This window comes from Microcaecilia unicolor, chromosome 1 (assembly GCF_901765095.1).
Source record: "Microcaecilia unicolor chromosome 1, aMicUni1.1, whole genome shotgun sequence".
Taxonomy (NCBI): Eukaryota; Metazoa; Chordata; class Amphibia; order Gymnophiona; family Siphonopidae; genus Microcaecilia; species Microcaecilia unicolor.
In genome coordinates, this window is record NC_044031.1 from 312,689,734 (window position 1) to 312,703,761 (window position 14,028).

A 14,028-nucleotide genomic window follows, 5' to 3' on the forward strand; every position below is an offset into this window, starting at 1 on the left:
GGAAGCTCTTCCCTGCGAAAAAGGCTTGCTGCCGTTGTATCATCCCCTTCCTCAGAGGGCAGGGTGACTTCATCTGCCAAATCCAAAGATTCTGCGGGAGAGCCCGAGACAAAACTGGGTCATCTGTGTCAGATAGCTCCTCACAATCAAAATCTCCACCTAGGGACATTTTGGCAGGAAAGACAGAGGCTGCAGCAACTGAAGTTTGCTGAGGAAGAGACGGGGCTGCCTGAAGAGAAGCTCCTGACTTCTTCAAAAGAAAGGCATTGTGCATTAATAAAACAAAATCCAGGGAAAAAGGAACTGCAAGGGACTCCCCTGCTCCCTGTACATCGCTTCCCTCCATTGGAGCCTGTGCCACAGAAGTGCGCTGCGCCTCTTGTCTATCAAGCGCCATGTGCGGAGCGGGTTGCGCCTGATAGGAAAAAATGGTGCCCGCCAACATGCGCTGCACTAACTGCCCCGAGGAGACCACTGAAACTATCCCCTGCGCTTCCAACTCACCAGACACCTGAGGGGAACCCCCGTTGTGCTGAACACCCCACTGTGGGCTGACGGCGGCAGGACTCACACTCCCCCGATGCTGCTCTACAGCCCTCACACCAGGAGCAGCGCTTAGCTGCCTCAGAAGGCACTGACATGCTCCACAAACGCCTGCCCCAAAACTGACTTGCAGAACGTCTAAGTTCCTCCGTATGACTAAACAAAAACAAAGTCTCTTACCTTTTTTTTTTTTTTTTTAAGTCAGGAGAGAAAGGAAACACCCAATCAGGCCAACAGCCCTGGGCGATGGAGGAAAGGTAAGGGGGAGACCGGGAGGGTCCTGGCACCACCAGGTGTACACCTGAAGCTACAAACAGCCACTCAGCCCCTGACTGTGCTAAACTAGGCCCAAAGGACACCAGTAGCCAGATCAAACCAGAGCTGCACAGAGATGTCCCTCCACCTGCTAGATAGAGAGAATACCGAGGTTTACTTGGCTGCACAGGTCCACATATAGCAAACCTCGGAGGTTGTGTCTATCTCCATCTGCTGGTAGAGGGACACAACACACAAGTCTCTGGATTGATCTGTGGGACGCCATGGAAGAAGTCACATTGCCATGCACTGACAGTACTGCCACAATAACCTTTCACAGTCACTTATAAATAAGCACAAAATCAGACATTTACACTTAGGGAAGCAAGAACACTCCTTCCTCAAGCCTAATCAAAATCAGACTCTACATGTTCGACTCCACGATCCTCCCACGCAAAGAATCAGCAATCTAAGAAGAGAAAAAAGAAGGGTGGGCTCTTTCAATATCTCCCTGTCAATCCAAAGCATACCAGTATAGGCAGTTTAGTAAGACTCAGCACATCCTACTACACAGGTGAATTGACAGTCACTAGTAGATGTGACCTAACGAAAGGCAGCAGCCATTCCCACCTCCTTCCATAACTGGAATGAGAAAATGACCGAAGAAGGGCCACAGCAGAAGTGACTGAACACCTATCCTTTAATTCTGTAATTTTAGCACCTAAATATAAGCGCCATTTGCATGCTACGGTGATAGAATACTTGCACTTATGCTAGTGAATGAAATGTTCATATGTATTAAGTGCTAGGCAAGCGATCAGCACACAAGATCCATACAATGTAAATGCAAAGAAGTGTGCACAGGAAGAGGGGCATGAGCATGTCAAACATTTATGCATGTAGGTTATCAATATTGCCATTTACATGCTAAAGTGCTTTATTTAGGCACACACAGTTATGCCTGCTATTGATATGATGTAAGTGAGCATGCCTAAATGTTGGCATGTATATGCTTGATCCCTATCTTGGACTGGGGGGGGAGGGCTAGTTTTATTTGAAATATAAATCTTGGAAGTTTGTACATTGGGTATCCTTCTTTTGGATTATCTTGACTCTGTTGAGTTCTTTTGTGTACCTCTGAGATGTGTCTGTACTTTGCTTTTGTCGATGGTTGTGTATTTCAGTGTTCTTTAAATAAAAATAAAAAAATGATCCCTATCATTGAAGAGACCCTTCAGAGCACAGCCTATGTAACAGTCACTGTTTCAGTTCAGAGGAGGAGGCAGCAGGGAAAAAAGTGAAAGTGGTTTTTTTTTAAATATTATTATTATTCCTCCATGCTCTTTAAAGAATAAATGGGCAGAATCTTAGTTGACTGCCAAAACCAACCTTCTTCCATGAGCTCATGCTGCTGCTTCTGCTGCCACTGATGCAAAAAGGAAAGGGAAGAGGTCAAACATAGTGACCACCATTCTGCCAGTCTCTAACATGAGCCAAAAATAAAGTCACATGCTGAAAGAAATCTTGTGGGACAGAGGCAAATATCAGCTTGCCCACCCCAGAAGCCAGCTAAATATCATCCACCACGCAGCATGAGCAAAGTATGACGTTGGGCTTAAAGGCTGTCCACATATTCACCCATTTACATGTCTCAGCAAACTGTGTAGAACAATGACTAGTACGATTAAAAAACATTATGCAGACGGTCAAGCAAAATCTGTCATAACTCCAATGCTGAAGGGGATGGGGGGAGGGAAGGGAGGATGATACAAGGGGGGGGGGGGGTTTCTATATGCAGTGTGACTTAATCTGTATTGATAAGTCATGGAAGATCAAGTTTATTTTGTCACATGTTATTGACCGTTGCTCTGTTGAGATGATTATTTGAAAAGTTGTAAAATTTGGAAAATTTCAATTAAAACAATATTAAAAAAAAACAAAACATTATGCAAAAGAATCTTTCCATGGGAAAAAGTCCTTTTTTTAATTACACCCAAAGTGACTTATTCAAGGTGTGGAGAAGAGAAAGACCCGGGAAGCTGAATGTGTGGTAAAAGAAATAAATTTTGGGGCCGCTGACCATCCTTCTGCTTTTAATTGGAGCAAAAAAAAGGTAGCAAATGTTCAGAGCCACTGTGATATTTCTCCCTTTCCTTTCATAGTCCACCAACCCATCCTCTTCTCCCCACCCCCCCTCCCAATTTCAGTAGCTTTCAAGGCAAGGATGACTCAGTTCTGTTCAATCCTTAACAATCCAACTGCACCTTTTCTTTTCATTCAATCCAAGAACCATTACAGGCCCCCAGCAACAGCAGGAGGGAGATGGTCATTAACTAGAAGGCCTGAGAAAGGTGCAGTGGAGAGCACAGCGTGGGTCTTTATATACAGACACAGAAAAGCTGGCTGTCCATCCCTACATGCATGATTCTCCAATGGAAACAAAAGACAGAGAGTAAGAGTCATGGCAAAAAGATCTGAAAAGGGGAAAGAAAGCGAAAGGCGAGCAGTTGTGTGTGTGGGGGGGGGGGGGGGGGGGGGGAACAGTTAAAGAAAGGGTATAGTGAAGTCCAGTATAAAACCATATGCAGGAGTGAATGCAAAGGCTGGAGGGTATGACTTTGGTTCAGCTCCTGGCTCAGTCTCTAGAGGCTAGAAGCACTGGTGAGGTGAGAAGAAATATACATGCAGAGAAACTGGGGAAGAGAAGGGAGGGGGAGAGAGACATAAAAGAAAGAAAGAGAGAGAGACAGCTTGCTGTAAAGACGATTAAACAGATCCAAATACATTTTGTCATTTAAGTGGCAAATTTTCAAAACACTGTGGGGGAGATGAGTGTATCAAACCTGTTATTTGCTGTTGTGTCTGTGTGTATATCTGTCTATTTCAAGAGCTTGTTTTTCTCTTCCAAGTCTCTCTGAAATCTCATACATCCATGTGTTAAATATTTCCAGCACACAAATAAAAATGGTGCACATGTAAAGCACCAAAACACAGTGCTGAGGTTTTCTGGCAACCTGATGGCAATTTGGTAGCAACAGTTTTGGGTGAGCTTTATCCAGTTCCCTGCATCCACATCACCAATACCTTCCATCACCACAGAAAGGATGGGCAAGGTATAAAAAAGAAACTCCTTGTTTTTTACTATTAGATTGTAAGCTCTTTGAGCAGGGACTGTCTTTCTTCTATGTTTGTGCAGCGCTGCGTACGCCTTGTAGCGCTATAGAAATGCTAAATAGTAGTAGTAGTAGTACACCAGGATGTGACCCCCACCCCCCGAGCATGCCTCTAACCACTCCCCCCCCCCCCCCCCCCCCAGCATGCCTCTACAGCAAGAGAAGAGGATACACTCATGGTGATCGCAAGCCTTTAACCAGTATTGAGTATTTTAAAATTGTGTGCAAACCCAGCTCCATGACAGCCATATAAAAGAACCCATTTCTATTCCCAGGCCTGGCTTCTTCTCCCTGTGCCATGAAGGGAGATGCTTCAGAGATAGGATTCACAAGCCCCTGGGGATGGAAAAGGAAGAAGGAAATCTCAGTCACTGCATAAGGGCGTTATCTATTGGTCAGCATTAGGAGGTACATGTTAATGGATTCTGGAGAGAGCCACACTCTGCAAGCCTGAGGAAGGGACTGTCACTGCAATGGGAGAGGGGCTAAATTATGTGTGTGTGGGGGGGGGGGGGGAGGGAGTTATAAAATAGGGAAAACTCCCAGGGCACCCAATCATAATCCAGGCTAGAAACAATTGAGCTCTGAACCTAGAAGGATCAAGAGAAACGGCTGGATCAAAACAAAAATCTTGACTGCATGTCTGGATGAGCATAGCAGTGTGTGGAAATGAGGGGGTGGCTGCTGCAGGTCATGACTGAGGGGCAATGGTAGAGCTGTGTGTGTGTATGAGGGTCTCGGTACTTGAGTAGGAGGGGTTGCTGCAGGTCAGGATTGAGGGGCATTGGCAGAGCTGTGGAAGAGTAGCCTAATGGTTAGTGCTGTGGGCTTTGATCCTGGAGATCTGGGTTCAATTCCCACTGCAGCTCCTTGTGACCTTGGCCAAGTCACCTTACCCATCATTGCCCAAGGTACAAAGATTGTGAGCTCTCTAGGGCCAGAGAAAGAACCTGCATATAATGTGTACAGCACTGTGTATGTCTAGTAGCACTATAGAAATGATTAGTAGTAGTAGTAGGGTCAGTACTGCAGGTTAGGATTGAGGGGCACTGGCAAAGCTGAGGGGGGATCTCAATATTGGAATACAGGTTTGGATTGAGATTTATTGGCAGTGTGTGAAATTCCAGAACTAGAATTGCAGGGAGGTGCCACAGGTCAGGAATGAGGTACATTGGCCAAGTTTGCAATTAGGCACATGCCTAGGGGCATCTGTACCACTAGGCACTGTGGGCTATAAGCAGCTAGGTATGCTTATTTTAAACAAACCAGTGATAACATCACCTAACAGTCTGTAGAAACAATATACTTGGATTTCATATAATGCACAACAGACCAATCCCTATGGAAGGATGAATCAGGACAGCTGTCCCAGGACCCTACACAGAAAGGGTGAGGCACTGAAGATTCTGCACTATGGACATGTGAGAAGTAAATACAGCCATGTGTGTTTTGCTTTTCTACATAAATCACAATCTGAATCACTAATCCAACATCCTTCCCCCAATACAACCTTTTTCCTCAGTATTAAAATGTTAAATAAAGAACCTGATCAAGACCTCCTTCTTTCATAAACCAGCACCCCATCAGACACATGGTTCCCCTCAGCCAGGACAGTGAATGTACAATGAAAGAGCAATGGCCACGCTTCACAGTCTAAAGACAAAATTCTCCCTCTGAGGCCCCAGCCCCCTTGGATACAAAACCACCAAGAACTCCGCAGCACTTTGAATACACCACACCACCTGAACTGCAATCAACTAGAAAACTGAAAATAGATCCAAAGACCATTTTTGCATCTTTAACTATGTTATATTATCCCATTACCCTTGTGTATATCAATGAAACACTCACCAATTCCACCATCGCTCACAAAAACTGCTTTCTGCCTAGGAGTCATTTGCTTTTCTGCACCATAAGGCCATGGCTGCAAGTAGTGTGGAGGAAAGGATTGTTTGAACAATACATCTCATACACCACCACAAACAGAAGGGAAAAACTCCTTGTCCATCAAAAGTATTGATAATGGCCTTCTCATTCAAATGCTTTTCTTTTCAATATATTCTGTTACATAAAATATTAATCCAACAACAATTATTCCCTCTACACCCTGAAGCATCGCTGATTCCGTCCTCCAGAAAGGTGTTCAATTATCTTTCTATGAACATTTTCTCACCCTATAGCTCATAATCAGCCTTCTCACTACTATGAATGTTCTGTCTCCACATCTCTGCTACTTTTCTGCAAGGTCCATGGCACCCCACTGCCTCACACTTCAAGCCTTCCCAGAACTACAGGCTCCTTTTTTTTTTCTAGCCACATCTTAACACTGTAAGCTCTCGAGGATGGGGACCTCTTCCCATCCATTTTACCTAGATAATATACTGAGAGGAGGATGAGACTAGTGGTTAGAACGCAGGGCTGAAGAACAGGGAATCAGGATTCAACTTCTCCTCCTCCCACAATGCTGCTTGTGACCTTGCACAGAGCAGGTCACACCAGGCTCTGTTGCCTAAGATACAGATCTAGACTGTAAGCTCCCTAGGGATGGGGAAATATCTACTGTACCTGAACGTAAAGGCATGAAAGAAATAGAATTGTTAACACATAAAACCAGTAATGTGGAGCAGCACTGGCTGCTACATGCTGCCATGCTGAAACCTGGGAACAATCTTTACTGCTGCTCCTTGTGATGGTAGTTGCTGCAGAGGCAATATTGACAGTCTCTGGTGGAAGGAATCCCAACCATCACTCAACAGTGACATCTGCTGGTAGGATTCAGAATACATTTCAAAGTCTGTAGCTGTCTAGCTACTCAAGAGCTGCTTGCTCCAATGGCTGTGTTACAGAGTAAGTCAAGTTTACATTATTCAAGGAAAATAAAACCCCAAAACGTATATAAGCATTATCAGTAAGTCCCTTTGTGTGCCAGGAGAAAGGTAAAATAAGTTCCATGCCTCTTTCCCCTCATAAAAAAAGCGTTGTATAATAGGGGTTGAGGGGATATACAGAAAAATTTATCACTCCCTAAATGTGACCAACTGCTATGTCATCACAAGCGTCCAACTCCTAAGTTCTGAGATTTCATCACCCTAAATATGGAACAATTAACATACAAACTACATCTAGAAACCCAAATAACTGCTTCCCTGTGGTTGTGACTTCTCAACAGATTCACTGGGAGAACCTTTTGCTACCTTCTCCCTCTCCCCAAACACACACACAATATTTGAATTATAGATCGCTTTTCTCAGCTTGGGCTATATTTGTATCTGATGAGACTGCAGAGGAGTTTAGTTTATGGCCTTGAAATAATCATGAAGAAACCCACTCACTGCATAATCCGCTGCTCTGCATTCTCAACCTTTCTGTGCCCGGGGGGGATTAAAAAAAAGGCAGGGAATAGGATCGGTTTCTAGCGAAATGCAGCCCTCAGAGATAAGCTACACGGAGGTAGGGAAATATTAGTCACAAGACTATCCCGTAAAAAAGGAAGGCCAACGTTTACTAGACAGGTTAAAGGAGAAGAATTGAAACCCCGTGTGTGTGAAGCATAAATCTTGACCTACTAGTAACATACGTGAAATTGGATGCGGGGGGGGGGGGGGGGGGGGGAAGAAAATGCTTAATTTAAAATATCTCCATCCCTCTCTTCAGCAAAAACTACCCTTCCTCTAAAATAATCCTAGGATCATCTTTTGAAGAATTGGGGCGGGAGGGGTTGCTCACGTATTTTGTTGTGGGGATAACGATCGGGGTGATGTGAATTTATTTTAGTCGCAATATCATCATTGTTGAACCGGCACTTCTAAAAAAAAAAAAAAAGCTAGTATTGAGGAAAGACACGAGTTGGCCAAGGTAACATATCTGGGGGCTAATAAAACTTTAGCAGCCAAGGAATTGCTCTTTTATTCGCATCGATTCACCTGTGGCCGATTCAAGCAGGTAAGGTTGCCCTCCCCCCACCAAGCCTTAAGTCTAATTATAAAAATGTGTCAATATTTCCTAATCGATATACCCCAGTCCTCGGGAAATTGGTTCTCAAATTATCTCCTAAGCCATAAAACACACGCACAAAACCAATGTTTCTGTTACTGCGATCAGCGCACAGGTAGAGGCTGCCTTCAGTCAAGTCGTAACGTTTAATCTTTTTCCCCTTGTCTCATTGCCAACAACATCAAACGGCTTTACAGGTGCAGAAAAACACGAAAAACATTTTTCTGTTTTCGCTCTCGCCCCCGATCTATTATTTCCAGAGCAGATCGTGGACCATGTTAAAACTTTTTAAAGATTTTTTTCCCCGGGCCGTGACCCTGACCCAAATCTAAATACATTTTCCAATTCTTCTAAAGCCAGGCAAGACTTCTATAAACTTGTTGGAAAGATTATTTAAGGACCGCTGCGAGATACAACCACTTTGGGTTTCTAGCCCGGGTCAGAGCTGAGATCATTCCCCGCAGATTCTAAATGCTAAGGAAAGAGGCGATTATAGTAGGACGAAAGGAAGACAAAAAACACCAGAAACAAGGCAAAAAATAATTATTATAAAAGGTTGAACTTTTCAATCGCTTACTGCACTCACCTTTGCATGGAAAAGAGATTTCCCCGGGGACTAGATCCAAAAAGTCATTTAGTCACATATCCTAATGGCGGGGTTTCTTGGAGGTGGGAGGACCCCTCTGCCCACCACCAACTCCCCAAAAAAAGAATTAAAAATAATTTTAAAAAAGCCGAACATTCACAAAAAGCAAAATCCACTAACAGGAGCCAGCAAAGAGAGACGCCGCTTCTTCTGAGAAGACACCGAGATCGGTAGCAAATCCATGGCTTTAAGCAACCAGGAGAGAAATGAGCTGAGTGGCGCCCGGGATAAGAGGCTTGGGGAGGCAGGACGACCCGATGAGCCTCCGCTGCCTCCCCAAGGTATCCGGAGCACGATGCACGCACCGCAGCATCAGCACAACACAGGGAAAGAGCGTACAAAGTAGAGCGGCACAGCTGCAGCCTGACCTTCCCTCGTTTCTGCACATACGCATTCCACCAGCACAGTAAAAAGCCACGCCCTCTCTTCCCCGACTCACATTACTGCCCAAACTACCTTGCAAGTTGCTACTTGCCAGCGCCTCCTGTCTCCTATGACGCAATTTTCTGTTTCCGCGAAGGCGGGGCGACGAGTAACAGGAAGAAGGCTAAGTAAGTCCCCGAGGCAGGCTTGCTGTGATCTCTACGGTGCAGACCGCTACCTGCTGCACTGCGCGCTACAGCAGAAAGGCTGATCCACTGATTCTATGGCAAGTGTCCAACTGCTTCTGAGAGGGAGGAGAACCAGGGGGGAGGGAGAGGCTGACACAGGGGAGGGGAAGAACTAAGAGGGAAGAGACTGGAATTGGGGGGGGGGGGGGGGGGTGGCAGAAGAGAGCTTGCTTGCTGGCTGAACCTTTTGAGGGGAGAGAGAGCTGAAGCAAACGAGTTCTTTTCTGCCCCCACTCAGGATCATCACAGTAGCTGAACCTTTGGGAGAGAGAGCTGAAGGTGCTGCTGATGGTCCTGGGAGTAGGGGAGAGAGGAAATTTGCTGGAGATGGATGGAGGAGAGGGCAGGGTAGAATGGAGAGTTGCTGGAGATGGATGGAGGAGAGGGCAGGGTAGAATGGAGAGTTGCTGGACATGGATGGATGGATGGATGGAGGAGAGGGCAGGGGAGAGAGGAGATTTGCTGGACATGGATGGATGGATGGATGGATGGGAAGGACAGAGGAGAGGAGAATTGCTGGACATGGATGAGTGAATGGGAGCAGGGGAAAGAGGAAATTTGCAGGATATACATAGATGGAGGAGAGAGCAGGGGAGAATGGAGAGTTGTTGGACATCGATAGATGGAGGGGAGGAAAGTCAGGAAGGAGATGCACATGGATGGAGAGGAGGGGAGGGAAGAGAGGAGAAATGCTGGACATGAATGGCGTGGAGGGCAGGAAAAAGAGGAGAAATGTTGGACAAGGATGGAGGGAAGGAAAGACAAAAGAAGGAGGTGCACACGGATGGAGTGGAAGGGAGAAAGGAGAAATGCTGGACATGGATGGAGGGGAGGGAGGGCAGAGGAAGTAGATGCACATGGATGGAGGGGAGTGAGGAGAAATGCTGGATATGGATGGAGGGCAAATGCTGAATTTAAGGGCTAAATCGGAACACTTTGAGGGCAGATACTGAAACTGGAGGAAGGATAGGGACAGGGCTACAGATGATAGACAGGACGCATAAGGACACAGGAGGATGGTGGACATGGTGAGAGAAAAAATATCAAATGGAAAGAAGACACTGCATAAAACAGAAGACACTGGGACCAAAGCTAAGAGAAAAACTAAATGCTCAGACAGCAAAGGTAGAAAACATTTTTTATTCAGAATTTATTAATTGGAATATGTCAGCTTTTGGAAATGTGCATGCAAGTTTCAATTTTTCTAGTATTGCTGCATGCTGAGTCTGATTTCTTGAGGTAACTTTCCAGTTCCGTATTTTGCCTTCATATCTGTTGTGTCATGTGTTTTTCATGCGTGATCAAGATGCAGTATTCTGCTAGCGTGTAGTATTTGCAGCCCTTTTTATTTTGGTGTTTTTTTTGTTTCTGGTGTGCTAGTGTTTTAGAGCCCGGTGTAATTATAGTGCTGCCTTTCCACGCATAAGGTTGTAGCTCGTCCTGTCCTTGGAATTAGTGCCGTTATGGTTTGGTAAGGTTATGAGTGTGTTTTTGCACAAGTTTGTGTATAGTGTTTTGCAGTGGAGAGATTGTGTGTAGGCCTTACTGAGGTGGCACCAAAACATCAGAAAGGGTGTAGAGCCTAAATCATGACACACTACCTCTTGAAGGATCTACATATGGTCGTTAATAAAAGGAGCTCATTGTGAACACTATCCACCCTAAAAGGGTGTTTTGTGGCTCTACATGATAATTGTGATATTATGATCCCTTGTTTCATATTGTTGACGGTCTGCATTTTCCGTATGGGTGGTATATTGGTGTATTAGGGTCTGCCCAGTGTAATATTTATGGTACAGTAAGGTTCTGAGTGTGTTGCAGTTGAACGATTGTGGTTAGTATATGCTTTGAGCAACCACTTTATTCTTTGACATATGATACATATCTAATATCTAAATTTAATAAAAGGTATTAATTGTGACTATTTTATTTTTACTTATTTTTTTTCTGTGTGTTGTCAGACAATTATGGATGTAAGCTCTGCCCATGGCCCCACCCCTAACCCCACCCCCTTTAGCCTCCCCAAACAGTTGGGCCACCGACCGCCTACTTGTCCAGTGTCCCCCACCTCTAAAATAATGCGACCACCACTGAAGTAGCTTTTCTGGAAGGGATTTGTTTTGTTTTATTTTTTTTTTTTTAGAATTGTTTCATTTTGGGGAAGTGGTTGTTTCCCCCTTTTCACATCTTTCCCCTCAAAGCAACGATTAACCCTTTTGGAAAGCTGCCGCTGCACAGGGAGCGCGTGGTGCGAGCGTCTCTCTCCTGACAAAGTGCGTGCAACACAGCGAAAGGACCAGGGAGCCCGGGGCTGAGGGAGGCGTGAAAGTGGGGGGTGAGGCGAAGAGAGCGCGAGCCCGGCAACCGCATCCGCACAGTGACACCCAGCAGCAACAGCTGGCTGCCTTTCCGGCGCCAACTTCCCAAGGAACGTCCGCCACACTCGCACTCCACAACTTCTGCTCCTCACGAAGAGGGACAGTGATAAGAACGAAACAAAAGAATGCCGAAAAATCGTCCTGTTCCCTGTTTTAAATTTGCTCGCTTTCGGGATTCTATTTTCTACTAGCCGTTCAGCCCATAAAAACGGGCTAGTATAGGAAGGGGGGGGGGTTGAAAGGCCCCCCACCCCGCCGCCGCTCCCCCTCCGAGTTGCCCCCCCCCCCCCCGGAGCCATCGCCACCCACCTTCCACCCGGTCGGGCCCTCGCTCCGCTATTGAAACAGAGAGGGCACGCAGCACACAGCTCTACTGCTGAGCTGCCGTGGCCTTCCTTCTTCTTCTCTGCCTGTGTCCCACCCTTGTGTGACGTAACATCGTCGAGGGCGGGACACAGGCAGAGAAGAAGAAGGAAGGCTGACGTCACGGCAGCTCAGCAGAGCTGTGTGCTGTGTGCCCTCGCTGTTTCAATAGCGGAGCGAGGGCCCGACTGGGTGGAAGGTGGGTGGTGGCGGCTCCGGATGGGGGGAGCGTTAGCGACGGCAGTGTCCCTCGCAAATGCGCAGTAGAGACTCTCTCTGTTCCGTCCCCGTCATCATGTATTGACGCGGGGGCGGGGCAGAGAGGGTCTCTACTGCGCATTTGCGAGTGAGTATGACACTCGCCATTTATATATATTGATTGCACTGACTGTGCAAGCTTTTGGTTTTCCTGCTCTGAAAAATCCTGGTTGTGGCTGCTGGGCTTGGGGGACCTCCCTCATCTTCCAGCTCTCTATGAGGTGCTTAGTTGCTTGAGAAGATAACCAAGCCAGCTTCTTTCTGTGAGCAAAAGAGGTAAATACCTCAGGAGGCCCAATGCCGATACTTCAATTCGTTTTTGGATTTTTTCCCAATTTTTGTACTCTGTTTCATACATTAGTTTTATTTTAAAATAAATATTAGCGTGCGAATGACTTGGTTGTATACATGTAATTTTGCATGCACCGAAAGCACATCCCCATTTCGCAGGGGTTTAACCTGATGCTTCTACTCTAGTGCCCCAAATCTTATTAAGCATTCTCTTATTTCCCAGGTAATATACAAGGGATAGCAGAGCAAACAAGCAAAGAGAAATCATTCTGCTCCCTATTCAGCCCTTCCTCTCCTTTTATTCGGGAACAAGAAGGGCGAGACTGGAGTAATAGACACTGCAGAAGCTAAGAAGAGCTGCTCAGCGCCCTAAGACAGATCCTTTCACTGGTTCTGCTTCCTTCATAGAACAAAAAAAAAGGGGGGTGGGTGTGCTGAAGTGGACTGCTGAGCAATAAATTATATTTTTGTCTACATTTTTCTATTTCTAATTTGTGGTTGGTGGTCTTTTTGCTTCTTGTGTGTTTGGTCAAGTAACATAACTCTCCATTGTCTCAGATACAAAATTAGGGGCCCTTTTGCTAAAGGGTTAGCATGCAGCAACAGGCTTGCCGCATGCGCATGCCAATCCGGAACGACCGCCGGGGTACCACAGGAGCCCAGCGGTAGTTCCCACCCACAGTGTGCATCATTTAGCACCGGTGCTTACCTAGTGGTAATTGGGCAGAGCCATGTGCTGTCTGGTTACCGGCAGGTTAGCCCGGGAGCCCTTACCGCCATCTCAATGGATGGCAGTGTGCACCCCCCAAAATGGCCGCATGGCAAGTGGTTCACTTACTACATGGCCATTTCTTTTCCCCAAAAAAGACAGCCTTTTACCTGCTACGGTAAAGGGGGGGCCTCAGTGCACATCAACAACAGTAGCGCAGGCCCCCTTTTACCACAGCTTAGTAAAAAGACCCTAAAGGTTCCTTTTACAGAGCGGCGCTACCAGTTAGCATGCACTGATTGTGAATAAGCCCACTGGATTGTAAGTTCTCTGGGTCAGGAAAATATGTACTTTTCCTGAAAGTAACTCTCATTGAGCTACAAATGAGAAAGGTGTGAGCTAAATCCAAAATAACTTCCCTTCTATCTATATAATTCCTTTACAGCAGGTTGAATTCTGTTTTCTTGAGGGGTCTGCCTGCTTGGCTGAGTCCTGCACAGTTCTATCAATTGCATGGGCAGAAGGAGACTCTTTTCTTGGTCCCCTCCAGGGAGTGTGAGGGTGTTTGGTGGCAAGTTAGTGGGCCCTGGCATTCAGTGACATGCCATTGTATGTAGAAGGCCAACATGGTGGCATATTCTCTGGGAGAATCCATGGCACAATACAGGTGAATACAGTGGTGGCAAGCTGGGGAAAAGTCATGTCTGCTTGTCAGTTTCTGAGGGATCTTCCAGCTAGTATAATCAGTATGTGGTGAGTCTGCGTTCTGCATGGGTGACCAAGGTGAGGTATTCAGCTAGGGTGTAGT

General features: G+C 46.1%; 1 protein-coding gene across 1 annotated transcript in view; it reads right to left on the bottom strand.

Moving 5' to 3' along the window:
* LOC115477518 (voltage-dependent T-type calcium channel subunit alpha-1I-like) overlaps positions 1-9,111 on the bottom strand; it is an 84,948-nt gene extending 75,837 nt beyond the window's left edge. The window contains exon 1 of the mRNA XM_030214481.1: positions 9,050-9,111. The gene's annotated coding sequence lies outside the window, so the exon portion shown is untranslated. The remainder of the gene's footprint in view (positions 1-9,049) is intronic.
* Between the last annotated feature and the right edge of the window lie 4,917 nt (positions 9,112-14,028).